The sequence below is a fragment of the Myxocyprinus asiaticus genome, chromosome 5 (assembly GCF_019703515.2).
Source record: "Myxocyprinus asiaticus isolate MX2 ecotype Aquarium Trade chromosome 5, UBuf_Myxa_2, whole genome shotgun sequence".
Classification (NCBI taxonomy): Eukaryota; Metazoa; Chordata; class Actinopteri; order Cypriniformes; family Catostomidae; genus Myxocyprinus; species Myxocyprinus asiaticus.
In genome coordinates this window covers 21,786,396-21,797,715 of record NC_059348.1, presented here as the reverse complement: position 1 = coordinate 21,797,715, position 11,320 = coordinate 21,786,396, and positions in this window count along the sequence as shown.

The following is an 11,320-nucleotide window of genomic DNA, read 5'->3' as shown; positions in this document are numbered from 1 at the left end:
AAAAAAAACTTACAATGATGTCATTGTTATTGTTTCATTTAAAAAAGTTTTTGTTGGACTTTCAAGAAATTAGAGTTTCCCATTTTCAGGGCAGAAACCTCCGAAGACGTTGAGGGGGACATATCCTCCAATTTTCAGATTAGAGTCCAATTAATATGGGGTTTTCAAAGGATGACTCTTAAATTATTACATTTGCTCTCAGCCAATGTCAAGACATGCAAATTGGCTGGTGTTAAGTGAAACAAACACTTGAAAATAAATGTAATGTTTATTTATTTGCATCACACACTAAACAGAGTTAAATCTGTGAAGTAAAGTGCAGTGTCTGATTTGTATTTATTTTTATTTTCCTTTTCTTGTTATCATTAGTGAGTCATGGGGATTCAAAGGGGGCAATATTTCCTGAGAATCTGCCTAGTATCTTGGTACGAGTATCTTCTGCTTGTGCTAAAGGTGCTCTCTACACATTTTTTGGCCGTCTAGTTGAACGCAACCCTCCCAATATATATAAACTCAGCAAAAAAAAAATGTCCTCATTTTCAACTGCTTTTATTTTCAGCAAACCTGTGTAAATATTTGTATGAACATAAAAAGATTCAACAACTAAGAAAACAAAATTAGAACAAGGAGGAGGGGAGGGGAGGGGGGGTCAAAATCAAAAGTTGTGGCCACCAGCTGCATTAAGTACTGCAGTGCATCTCCTCCTCATGGACTGCACCAGATTTGCCAGTTCTTGCTGTGAGATGTTACCCCACTCTTCCACCAAGGCACTTGCAAGTTCCTGGACATTTCTGGGGGGAATGGCCCTAGCCCTCCAGTCCAACAGGTCCCAGACGTGCTCAATGGGATTGAGATCCTGGCTTTTCGCTGGCCATGGCAGAACACTGACATTTCTGTCTTGCAGGAAATCACGCACAGAACGAGCAGTATGGCTGGTGGCATTGTCATGCTGGAGGGTCATGTCAGGATGAGCCTGCAGGAAGGGTATCACATGAGGGAGGAGTGACACACCGCCCCAGACCATGACGGACCCTCCACCTCCAAATCGATCCCACTCCAGAGTACAGGCCTCAGTGTAACGCTCATTCTTTCGACGATATCTTTCCCCTAGTGAGACAAAACCACGACTTATCAGTGAAGAGCACTATTTGCCAGTCCTGTCTGGTCCAGTGAAGGTGGGTTTGTGCCCATAGGCGACGTTGTTGCCGGTGATGTCTGGTAACGACCTGCCTTACAACAGGCCTACAAACCCTCAGTCCAGCTTCTCTCAGTGTACTGCAGACAGTCTAAGCACTGATGGAGGGATTGTGCATTTCTGGTGTAACTCGGGCAGTTGTTGTTGCCATCCTGTACATGTCCCGCAGGTGTTATATTCGAATGTACCGATCCTGTGCAGATGTTGTTACACGTGGTCTGCCACTGCGAAGACGATCAGCTGTCCTTCCTGTCTCCCTGTAGCACTGTCTTAGGCGTCTCACAGTACGGACATTGCAGTTTATTGCCCTGGCCACATCTGCAGTCCTCATGCCTCCATGCAGCATGCCTAAGGCACATTCATGCAGATGAGCAGGGACCATGGGCATATTTATTTTGGTGTTTTCAGAGTCAGTAGAAAGGTCTCTTTAGTGTCCTAAGTATTTATAACTGTGACCTTAATTGCCTACCGTCTGTAAGCTGTTAGTGTCTTAACGACTGTTCCACAGGTGCATGTTCATTCATTGTTTATGGTTCATTGAACAAGCATGGAAAACAAAGGGATGTTTCTTTTTTGCTGAGTTTATATATACAGTTGAAGTCAGAAGTTTTCGAACACCTTAGCCAAATACATTTAAACTCAGTTTTTCACAATTTCTGACATTTAATCATAGAAAACATTCCCTGTCTTAGGTCAGTTAGGATCACTATTTGAAGAATGTGAAATGTCAGAATAATAGTAGAGAGAATTATTTATTTAAGCTTGTCTTTCTTTCATCACATTCCCAGTGGGTCAGAAGTTTACATACACTTTGTTAGTATTTTGTAGCATTGCCTTTAAATTGTTTAACTTGGGTCAAATGTTTTGGGTAGCCTTCTACAAGCTTCTCACAATAAGTTGCTGGAATTTTGGCCCATTCCTCTAGACAGAACTGGTGTATCCGAGTCAGGTTTGTAGGCCTCCTTGCTGGCACATGCTTTTTCAGTTCTGCCCACAAATTTTCTATCGGATTGAGGTCAGAGCTTTGTGATGGCCACTCCAATACCTTGACTTTGTTGTCCTTAAGCCATTTTGCCACAACTTTGGAGGTATGCATGTGGTTATTGTCCATTTGGAAGACCCATTTGTGACTGAGCTTTAACTTCCTGGCTGATGTCTTGAGATATTGCTTCAATATATCCACAAGTTTCCTTCCTCATGATGCCATCTATTTTGTGAAGTGCACCAGTACCTCCTGCAGCAAAGCCCCCCACAACATGATGCTGCCACCCCCATGCTTCACGGTATGGATGGTGTTCTTTGGCTTGCAAGCCTCACCCTTTTTCCTTCAAACATAATGATGGTCATTATGGCCAAAAATTTCAATTTTTTTTGCATCAGACCAGAGGACATTTCTCCAAAAAGTTATATCTTTGTCCCCATGTGTACTTGCAAACTGTAGTCAGGCTTTTTAAGGAGCAGTGCCATCTTCCTTGCTGAGCGGCCTTTCAGGTTATGTCGATATAAGAATCGTTTTACTGTGGATATAGATACTTGTCCACTTGTTTCCTCCAGCATCTTCACAAGGTCCTTTGCTGTTGTTCTGGGATTGATTTGCACTTTCCGCACCAAACTATGTTCATCTCTAGGAGACAGAATGCGTCTCTTTCCTGAGCAGTATGATGACTGCGTGGTCCCATGGTGTTTATACTTGCATGCTATTGTTTATACAGATGAACGTGGTACCTTCAGGCATTTGGAAATTGCTCCCAAGGATGAACCACACTTGTGGAGGTCTACAGTTTTTTTTTCTGAGGTCTTGGCTGATTTCTTTTGGTTTTCCCATGATGTCAAGCAAAGAGGCGCTAAGTTTGAAGGTAGGCCTTAAAATACATCCACAGGTATTGTCTAAAGGCTTGACATAATTTTCTGGAATTTTCCAAGCTGCTTAAAGGTACAGTTAACTTAGTGCATGTAAACTTCTGACCCACTAGAATTGTGATATAGTCAATTAAAAGTGAAACAATCTATCTGTAAACAATTGTTGGAAAAATTACTTATGTCATGCACAAAGTAGATCCCCTAAACGACTTGCCAAAACTATAGTTTGCTAATATTAAATCTGTGGAGTGGTTAAAAAATTAGTTTTAATGACTTCAACCTAAGTGTATGTAAACTTCTGACTTCAACTGTATATATATATTTAACAGTGATTAATCACTGTATTATTTGTAGTGACTGCTATGTTGACATGTGTCTTTGGTGGTTAGTAGCCCTTATGATGATGGATTGGGATTTTCCAGAGGGAATGTAGATGTCCAGAGCTCAGCGTAGCATCATGAAGCAGCTGCACTTAGTGACCTGCTGTCAAAACCACAGCCAGATCACCAGTCAACCAGTATGCATACAGTGTTGTCTGATCTTATTCATAATTGTTTTCGCAAGCTTAGTACTGAAAACTAAATTTTTTATTCTGAATCAAGTTTGGGCTAACCTGTTTTGGAAGTAAGAAAAACATTCAGTCATCAAAGATTCAGATTCCTAGCATCATATCATAAAAAAATTTGGACCTTAAGAAACCTTAGGACTGTAGAAAGCTATACTTAATTGTGTTAGCATTCTAGTTACTGAATAAGTTGGCATACGTGTGATTTGATTATAGCTGAATTTATGTAAAATTGTGATCCAAAAGATGATCATGAGAGACCCAAAATAAATCAGAATTGGAAACTTATGTGCAATGATCTAAACCAGGGGTGGGGAATGTCAGGCCTCGGGGCCAGATAAGGCCCTCGAGACCATTTCAGAAATAATGTGAAAACCCAAAAAAATTCAATGAACTGTGTAAAAAAAAAAAAACAAAAAAAAAAACACAATTAGAATAATGATTAGAAATCATTTTAAATTATAACAACATAACATATTGTATAATAGACAGACCTTTCAGTGTTTTTGCTTGGTGCGTGAGCATGTAACGGAAAGCGCACTAATTTTAACCTACTATCAGAAATTGCAAGCAATTGTATGGCCCGCAAATAATTTTGTAAATACTCAAATGGCCCTTAACTGGAAAAAGGTTCCTCACCCCTGATCTAAACCCAAGATTTAGGCCTCTTAATTATATTTAGTTGATCATTGTCCAGGTCAGTCTTCTAAAAGTCTCTATTTTTAATTGATCATTACTCTTTTTTTTTTTTTTTTTACAAATTAATTCAGTTAAAATTCAGATCCATCAGGGCCTTCTGGAAATGGCAACCAGGAGGATATTCAATCAGTTCTTCCTTATCCTACCCGCAGAGAGGGACTGTGTGAAAGTAAAAAGAATGAAAAAAAGAAATAAGAAAAAAAAAAAAATATATATATATATATATATATATAATTATTTATTTTTTCTTGTAATACTCAAGTTGAATTTTGACAAGAATCTCATTTCATTTGAGTGGCTCTGGAAGCCCCCGCTGAAACAGTGGGACATGCTCGCAGCTGGGCTTGAGGCAGGAAGAGCACAGCAGCACAGCTGCTGGATGTTATAACTGTATTCTGATTGGGTGACACTCAGGCCCTTTAAAGTGGCTGCGGTAACGCCTGTCCTGCTGTAAATATGTATGCCAGTAATATAACCTTACACATTTTGGCATCAAAACTCAGTCTTGTTGTATTTTGGCAGCTCTGCTTGAGATGACTTAACAGTCCCATTGCAATCGTAAAGTATTGAATACAATACATATTCACACACATTTGTCCACATTTGGAAGTCTTTGTCCCAAGACTCACTGTTGGAGCTCAATAGCTCACTCAGATATTGCTTTTAAACTGTGAGCCACCCTAGAGAACATACTCCCATGATTTGATGGTGTGTTTATTGGTGTGGACAGACATAGTGTTCCTTCTTAGATAAGGAATCCTACCCATGATCTTCTGGCTGATACCTCACTGCCTCATAAACTCAGAAAGGTGAGAGATACAGCCCATAAATGTTCCACCCAAAATCACGTCAAGCAAAGAACGTCATCTGATCGGCAATTACATTGACTGAAGGGTCCGTTCGTTTAACATGACACATGAGAGTAGTGTAAATTGCTTGTCAGCCCAAAATCACTCATCTTGAATGTGTTCAGAGTCAAGAAAACACTAGCTGGAGTTATGGTGACCTCTTTCTAAATTTCCGAATTATCGTGCTGCAGTCTAAGCACAAACCTTGTGGGCACTCTGAAAGGATTAAACGCACTGTGAATTCGTCAACAGTAGGTCAAAGTTCTGCTGCTGAAATCGGTCTTTGCTCATTGAAATTTGAATCACTGCCCCACTGTGGCTGAAGCTGAAAGTTGTTAAACATACAGTTGTGCTCAAAATTTTGCATACCCTTGGAGAATTGGTAGTATATGTACCATTTTTAAAGAAAACATGAATGAGCAGGCAAAACACATTTCTTTTATTTCTAATGGGATTCATATTCAACTGTAGATTATAACAGAATGGCACAATCATAAAACAAAACATGGCAATAAAGCAAAAAATGAAATGACCCCTGTTCAAAAGTCTGCATACCCTTAGTTCTTAATAATGTGTATTGCCCCCTTTAGCATCAATGACAGCGTGCAGTCTTTTGTAATAGTTGTCTATGAGGCCCCAAATTCTTGCAGGTGGTATAGCTGCGCAATCATCTTGGCAAAATGCCTCCAGGTCATGCAAAGTCTTTGGTCGTCTTGCATGAACCGCACGTATGAGATCTCCCCAGAGTGGCTCGATGATATTAAGGTCAGGAGACTGTGGTGGCCACTCCAGAACCTTCACCTTTTTCTGCTGTAACCACTGGAGGGTCAACTTGGCCTTGTGCTTAGGGTCATTGTCATGTTGGAAAGCCCAAGAGTGTCCCATGCGCAGCTTTCGTGCAGAATAATGCAAATTGTCTGCCAGTATTTTCTGATAACATGCTGCATTCATCTTGCCATCAATTTTCACAAGATTCCCCATGCCTTCAGAGCTAACACACCCCCAAAACATCAGTGAGCCACCACCATGCTTCTCAGTGGGGATGGTATTCTTTTCACTATAGGACTTGCGTTACTTGGTTGTGACCATAAAGCTCTATTTTGGTCTCATCACACCAAATTACAGTGTGCCAGAACCAGTGAGGTGTGTCAAGGTGTTGTCGGGCACATCGCAACCGGGCTTTTTTGTGGCATTGGTGCAGTAAAGGCTTCTTTCTGGCAACTCGACCATGCAGCTCATTTTTTTTTTGTAGTATTGTGCTCCTTGAAACAACCACACCATCTTTTTCCAGAGCAGCCTGTATTTCTCCTGAGGTTACCTGTGGGTTTTTCTTTGAAACCTGAACAATTCTTCTGGCAGTTGTGGCTGAAATCTTTCTTTGTCTACCTGACCTTGGCTTGGAATGAAGAGATCCCTGAATTTTCCACTTCTTAATAAGTGATTGAACAGTACTGACTAGCATTTTCAAGGCTTTGGATATCTTTTTATATCCTTTACCATCTTTATAAAGTTCCATTACCTTGTTACGCAGGTTTATGACAGTTCTTTTCTGCTCCCCATGGCTCAATATCTAACCTGTTCAGTGCATCCACGTAAGAGCTAACATATTCTTTGACTATTTATACACATACACTAATTGCAATTTAAAAAGCCACAAGTGTGGGAAATTAACCTTTAATTGCCATTTAAACCTGTGTGTGTCACCTTGTGTGTCTGTAACAAGGCCAAACATTCAAGGGTATGTAAACTTTTGATCAGGGCCATTTGGGTGATTTCTGTTATCATTATGATTTAAAAAGGAGCCAAACAACTATGTGATAATAAATGGCCTCATGTGATCACTATCCTTAAAAGACAGTTTTTTTGCATGATCAGTCATATTTTCAAAATCAATGCCTAAATTTCTGCCAGGGTATGCAAACTTTTGAGCACAACTCTGTGCATGTGTGCTCTAGTTTCCAGGTGAAATGTCCACAGAGATACGCCAAAAACAAGTTGTATTTGTAGTTCTAATGATGTAATACATTCAATCAGAATGCATATTTTTTTTAACCATACCACCTAACCCAAACACCAACCTTAAACCGAACTGTCAGTGAAGTACAAATTATATTTTAGAGCAAATATAAAACTTATGAATCACGCTCACCAATGTTTCTTTGAATGTGATTACTTCCTGGATTCAACGTGTCTCGTCTAGGAGGTTGCTTGCGCAATGCGCTATCAGTAGTGCTGGGGGAAATCACATCACATTTGAACTGATGCAAAAATGGCGCTCGTCAGTAATTTGGCAGAATTTATGTGAATTTGGCCATTTATTATCACATAGTTGTTTGGCTCCTTTTTAAATCATAATAATAACAGAAATCACCCAAATGGCCCTGATCAAAAGTTTACATACCATTGAATGTTTGGCCTTGTTACAGACACACAAGGTGACACACACAGGTTTAAATGGCAATTTTAAGGTCTCGTCTAGGAGGTTGCTTGCGCAATGCGCTATCAGTAGTGCTGGGGGAAATAAGATCACATTTGAACTTATGCAAAAATGGCGCTCGTCAGTAATTTGGCAGAATGGGGTCGAATTCAGGGTACATGAACTTTTTTGGAAGCAACATGTTGATTTCCGTGTGATCATGTTGCTTTGAAGCAATACAGGGTCCTTCCTCTGGATAGCAAGAAAGCAACCTCATTCAGAGCTTTCTGCAGTTCACAATCAAATGTTCATGCTGCTGTTCTTATAATCTCCTTATATGACTCATTGCTCTTTTTATTGGAAATTGTTACCTTTTTAGTATGTCAAATTCCTTTTGGTTTTTGTGTCTCAGTAGTCAGCAAAAAAGTAAAAAATACGTTTTTAGTTTGTCTGCACCCAGTGAGCGAGTGTGTAAAGAAGAGGAGATCAGGACATAAACCAAGATGCTTATGAAATACTTTTAGCTGACCTACACATCTAGAATCATGTTCCTTGTACCATGCTCTTGAGAATTAGCTAAACAACTTCTGTGATAAATTGGAATAATCCTAATGGTTCATATTGTTAAAGGGTTTCTTTTACTGCTGGAATAAAAACTTAAAGAATAATAATACCCAGACATGCAAGTGATGATAAGCATTTTATAACTGGCGGATTAGCTAAGCTATCCTTTTCTCCCACTTTTAATGTGACTTTTTTAATGTGAATTTTTTGTTTATCTTGTTTTTAAAACATAATTAGAATAATCATGGTGCGGTTGAGTAAATAGATGGGTTAAAAAAAAGTTTTATGGTTAGAAAGCCCCATGTGCTCACCACTGTTGTGGACACATGCTTGCTGCTCCATTTGTTTTGCTTTGGGTATGCTTCTTCTGTTAGATGTGGCTATAAACAACTCCTGAGTTTAAATGTCTTCATGACATTTAAAACTTCAAATTGGGACTGCATGTTCTTACAATGCTTTGAGGGCTTAACACAAATTTACATAAACAAGGGAAGACTGAGAGAATCAATGCATTTTTGTCTCCTATTCTGTATTTCTCACACACATTGTTGATCAAGGGCTAAAAACTAGGTGTTTTTCATTTTAGTTCATTCTGAGCTGAAACTATTTTTATTTATTTTTTTGTTCTGGTTCTGGCATTCTGCTGACTCGTTTCCTATTGGTAACTGGTTAGAATGAAATTAGTCTGGAAACAAGCTCAAAATAAGGGATTTTCCTTAACCAAAATTAGTGGAAATAAGCAGTTCAATTTGTTTTCCATGTGGGGGAATTATCAGCATAGAAGTCAAAACTAGCCAAGTATACAGTAGCCTATATAAAATATAACGTCTGTTCAGTTAATTTATTCTTGATATTAAATATATCTCCAAATATATTTTGTAAAAAATTAAATGACATCTGGCCATTTTAAATAAATCAATAGCCAAAATCTCTCTCTCTTGCATGCATGCACAAACTGCTTGGGAGAGTTTGGACTCGTCATCTTATGCGGGCCAAATTATTTTATTTTAAACTTTTAATAACTATTTAATTTATTTTAATTATTTGTTTTAATGGGGGGCCTGGGTAGCTCAGCGAGTACTGACGCCGACTACCGCCACTGGAGTCGCGAGTTCGAATCCAGGGCGTGCTGAGTGACTCCAGCCAGGTGTCCTAAGCAACCAAATTGGCCCGGTTGCTAGGGAGGGTTGAGACACATGGGGTAACCTCCTCGTGGTCGCGATTAGGGGTTCTCGCTCTCAATGGGGTATGTGGTAAATTGTGCGTGGATTGCGGAGAGTAGCATGAGCCTCCATGTGCTATGAGTCTCCGCGGTGTCATGCACAGCGAGCCACGTGATAAGATGTGTGGATTGACGGTCTCAGAAGTGGAGGCAACTGAGACTTGTCCTCCGCCACCCGAATTGAGGTGAGTAACCGCGCCACCACGAGGATCTACTAAGTAGTGGGAATTGGGCATTCCAAACTGGGAGAAAAGGGGATAAAAAAAATTATTTGTTTTAATTACAGATCTGCTTCTCGGTCGGAACCCGGCAGCATGAAATCTGTGTTATTGCTGAGAAATGTACATTTTACCTCAATATTTTCTCTTGTATCTGGATTAAACGTGCTAGTATACATAGTAAATATATACAGTATAGTTGTCTAAAAGGTTTTCAGCATGTCACAGAAGGCTACATCCACAACGTACATCATGACAAAGAAATGTGTTATCCAGCGATGTGATTTTCTACTAAAAAGATAGAAGCCTAATTTTAACAGGAAGTGGTGTAATTCTGAAAATTTACTATGATAAAACCTTTAGACTTTGGTTTCATTAAAAAAGTTATCTAAACAAAATGAATTGGTTATTAACCAGTTCCCAACATTTAAAATAACGTTTTCACTCCGGAACAATTGAAAGGGACTTTGTTCCCATTTTTGGTTACGTTTTGCACGGTTTACAGTTTTACATTTTTCAGTTCTTGGGACCCTCTTTATATTAGGTGGCCTTAACCACTATGTACTTAACCATTTAATACAATGTACTTATTATGTACATACATGTTGTTGCATTGTAATTACATTTAAAGTACTTGCATTTAATTACATTTGTAGTTACACTTTTAACTTTACCCCTAACCCAACCTTTACCCCAAAACCTAACTCTTACCCCTAATCCTAACCCTAACCCTACCCTTACTCCTAATTTAGGTTTAGGGTTTGGATAAGGGGTTAAACTTTGTTGATTTTAGTCTTTGGTAGTAAAAGTCGTACATTTCTCACAATTTTGCCATCTTGTTGTAATTATTATGACTTTTCGTGAGACCGGGTTAAAAGCTAGTAAACCTGGTCATTTTTACATCTGCACAAGGATAACAGAAAGGGAAGTGGCATACAGTACCTGTAACATACAGTTTGCATGGAGCAAACTCCATTCACAGGAATTCCACCAGTAACGCATATCTTTAAGTTAATCCACAAAATAGTAGTCCCACCACTAAAAGGGTGATTTAGACAACTTTGCTGCTCAAACAAGAAAGAAGAATTAATTAAAAGTATTTTAACAAAAATAAGAGTTGCACATTTTTACTTTTAAAGCCACCGGAATGTCTTGCTGTATAGATTTCCATTGTGACTTCCAAAGTGTGTTACTGTAAACATGATTTTTGTTTGTTTTAACAAACTGAGGTACAATTCAAAATTTTTGTCTATGGTAATCATCGGCATGCCTCAGATGCTGTCAGTTAATTTGGTTTCAACCCAAAGCATTCCTTTGATATTTAATATAAAATTAGTTGATGTAGATTGGTTTGTTGAGATTTTTTTTTTTTAAGTGGCTTGCAGGTATGCTTCAAGAGGAAGTTTGGTAGGTGAACCTTCCAGTGTGGTGTTTTGACAGTGTAGTGATCCAAGTGCTAAAAACTGTGAGGTAAACAAACTGCAAGGGTTACTTGCAGAGCATTGACACTGTTGGGAGGGGATGCATGACAAGTGTCTGTTGTATTTGTCATGTATTAATCTCCCTTGATGGTGTTTGAGCTCTTTGTTTACTGGGTGCCTGTAACTGTTGTTCATGTGCTCACAGGCTTAGCCAAGAGTACACACTGGACGTGTTCTTCAACACTGCACAATAGTGCAAGTATACATTCATCACTTAAGTCGACAGCCACATATTATGTCAGAGAATGTGTA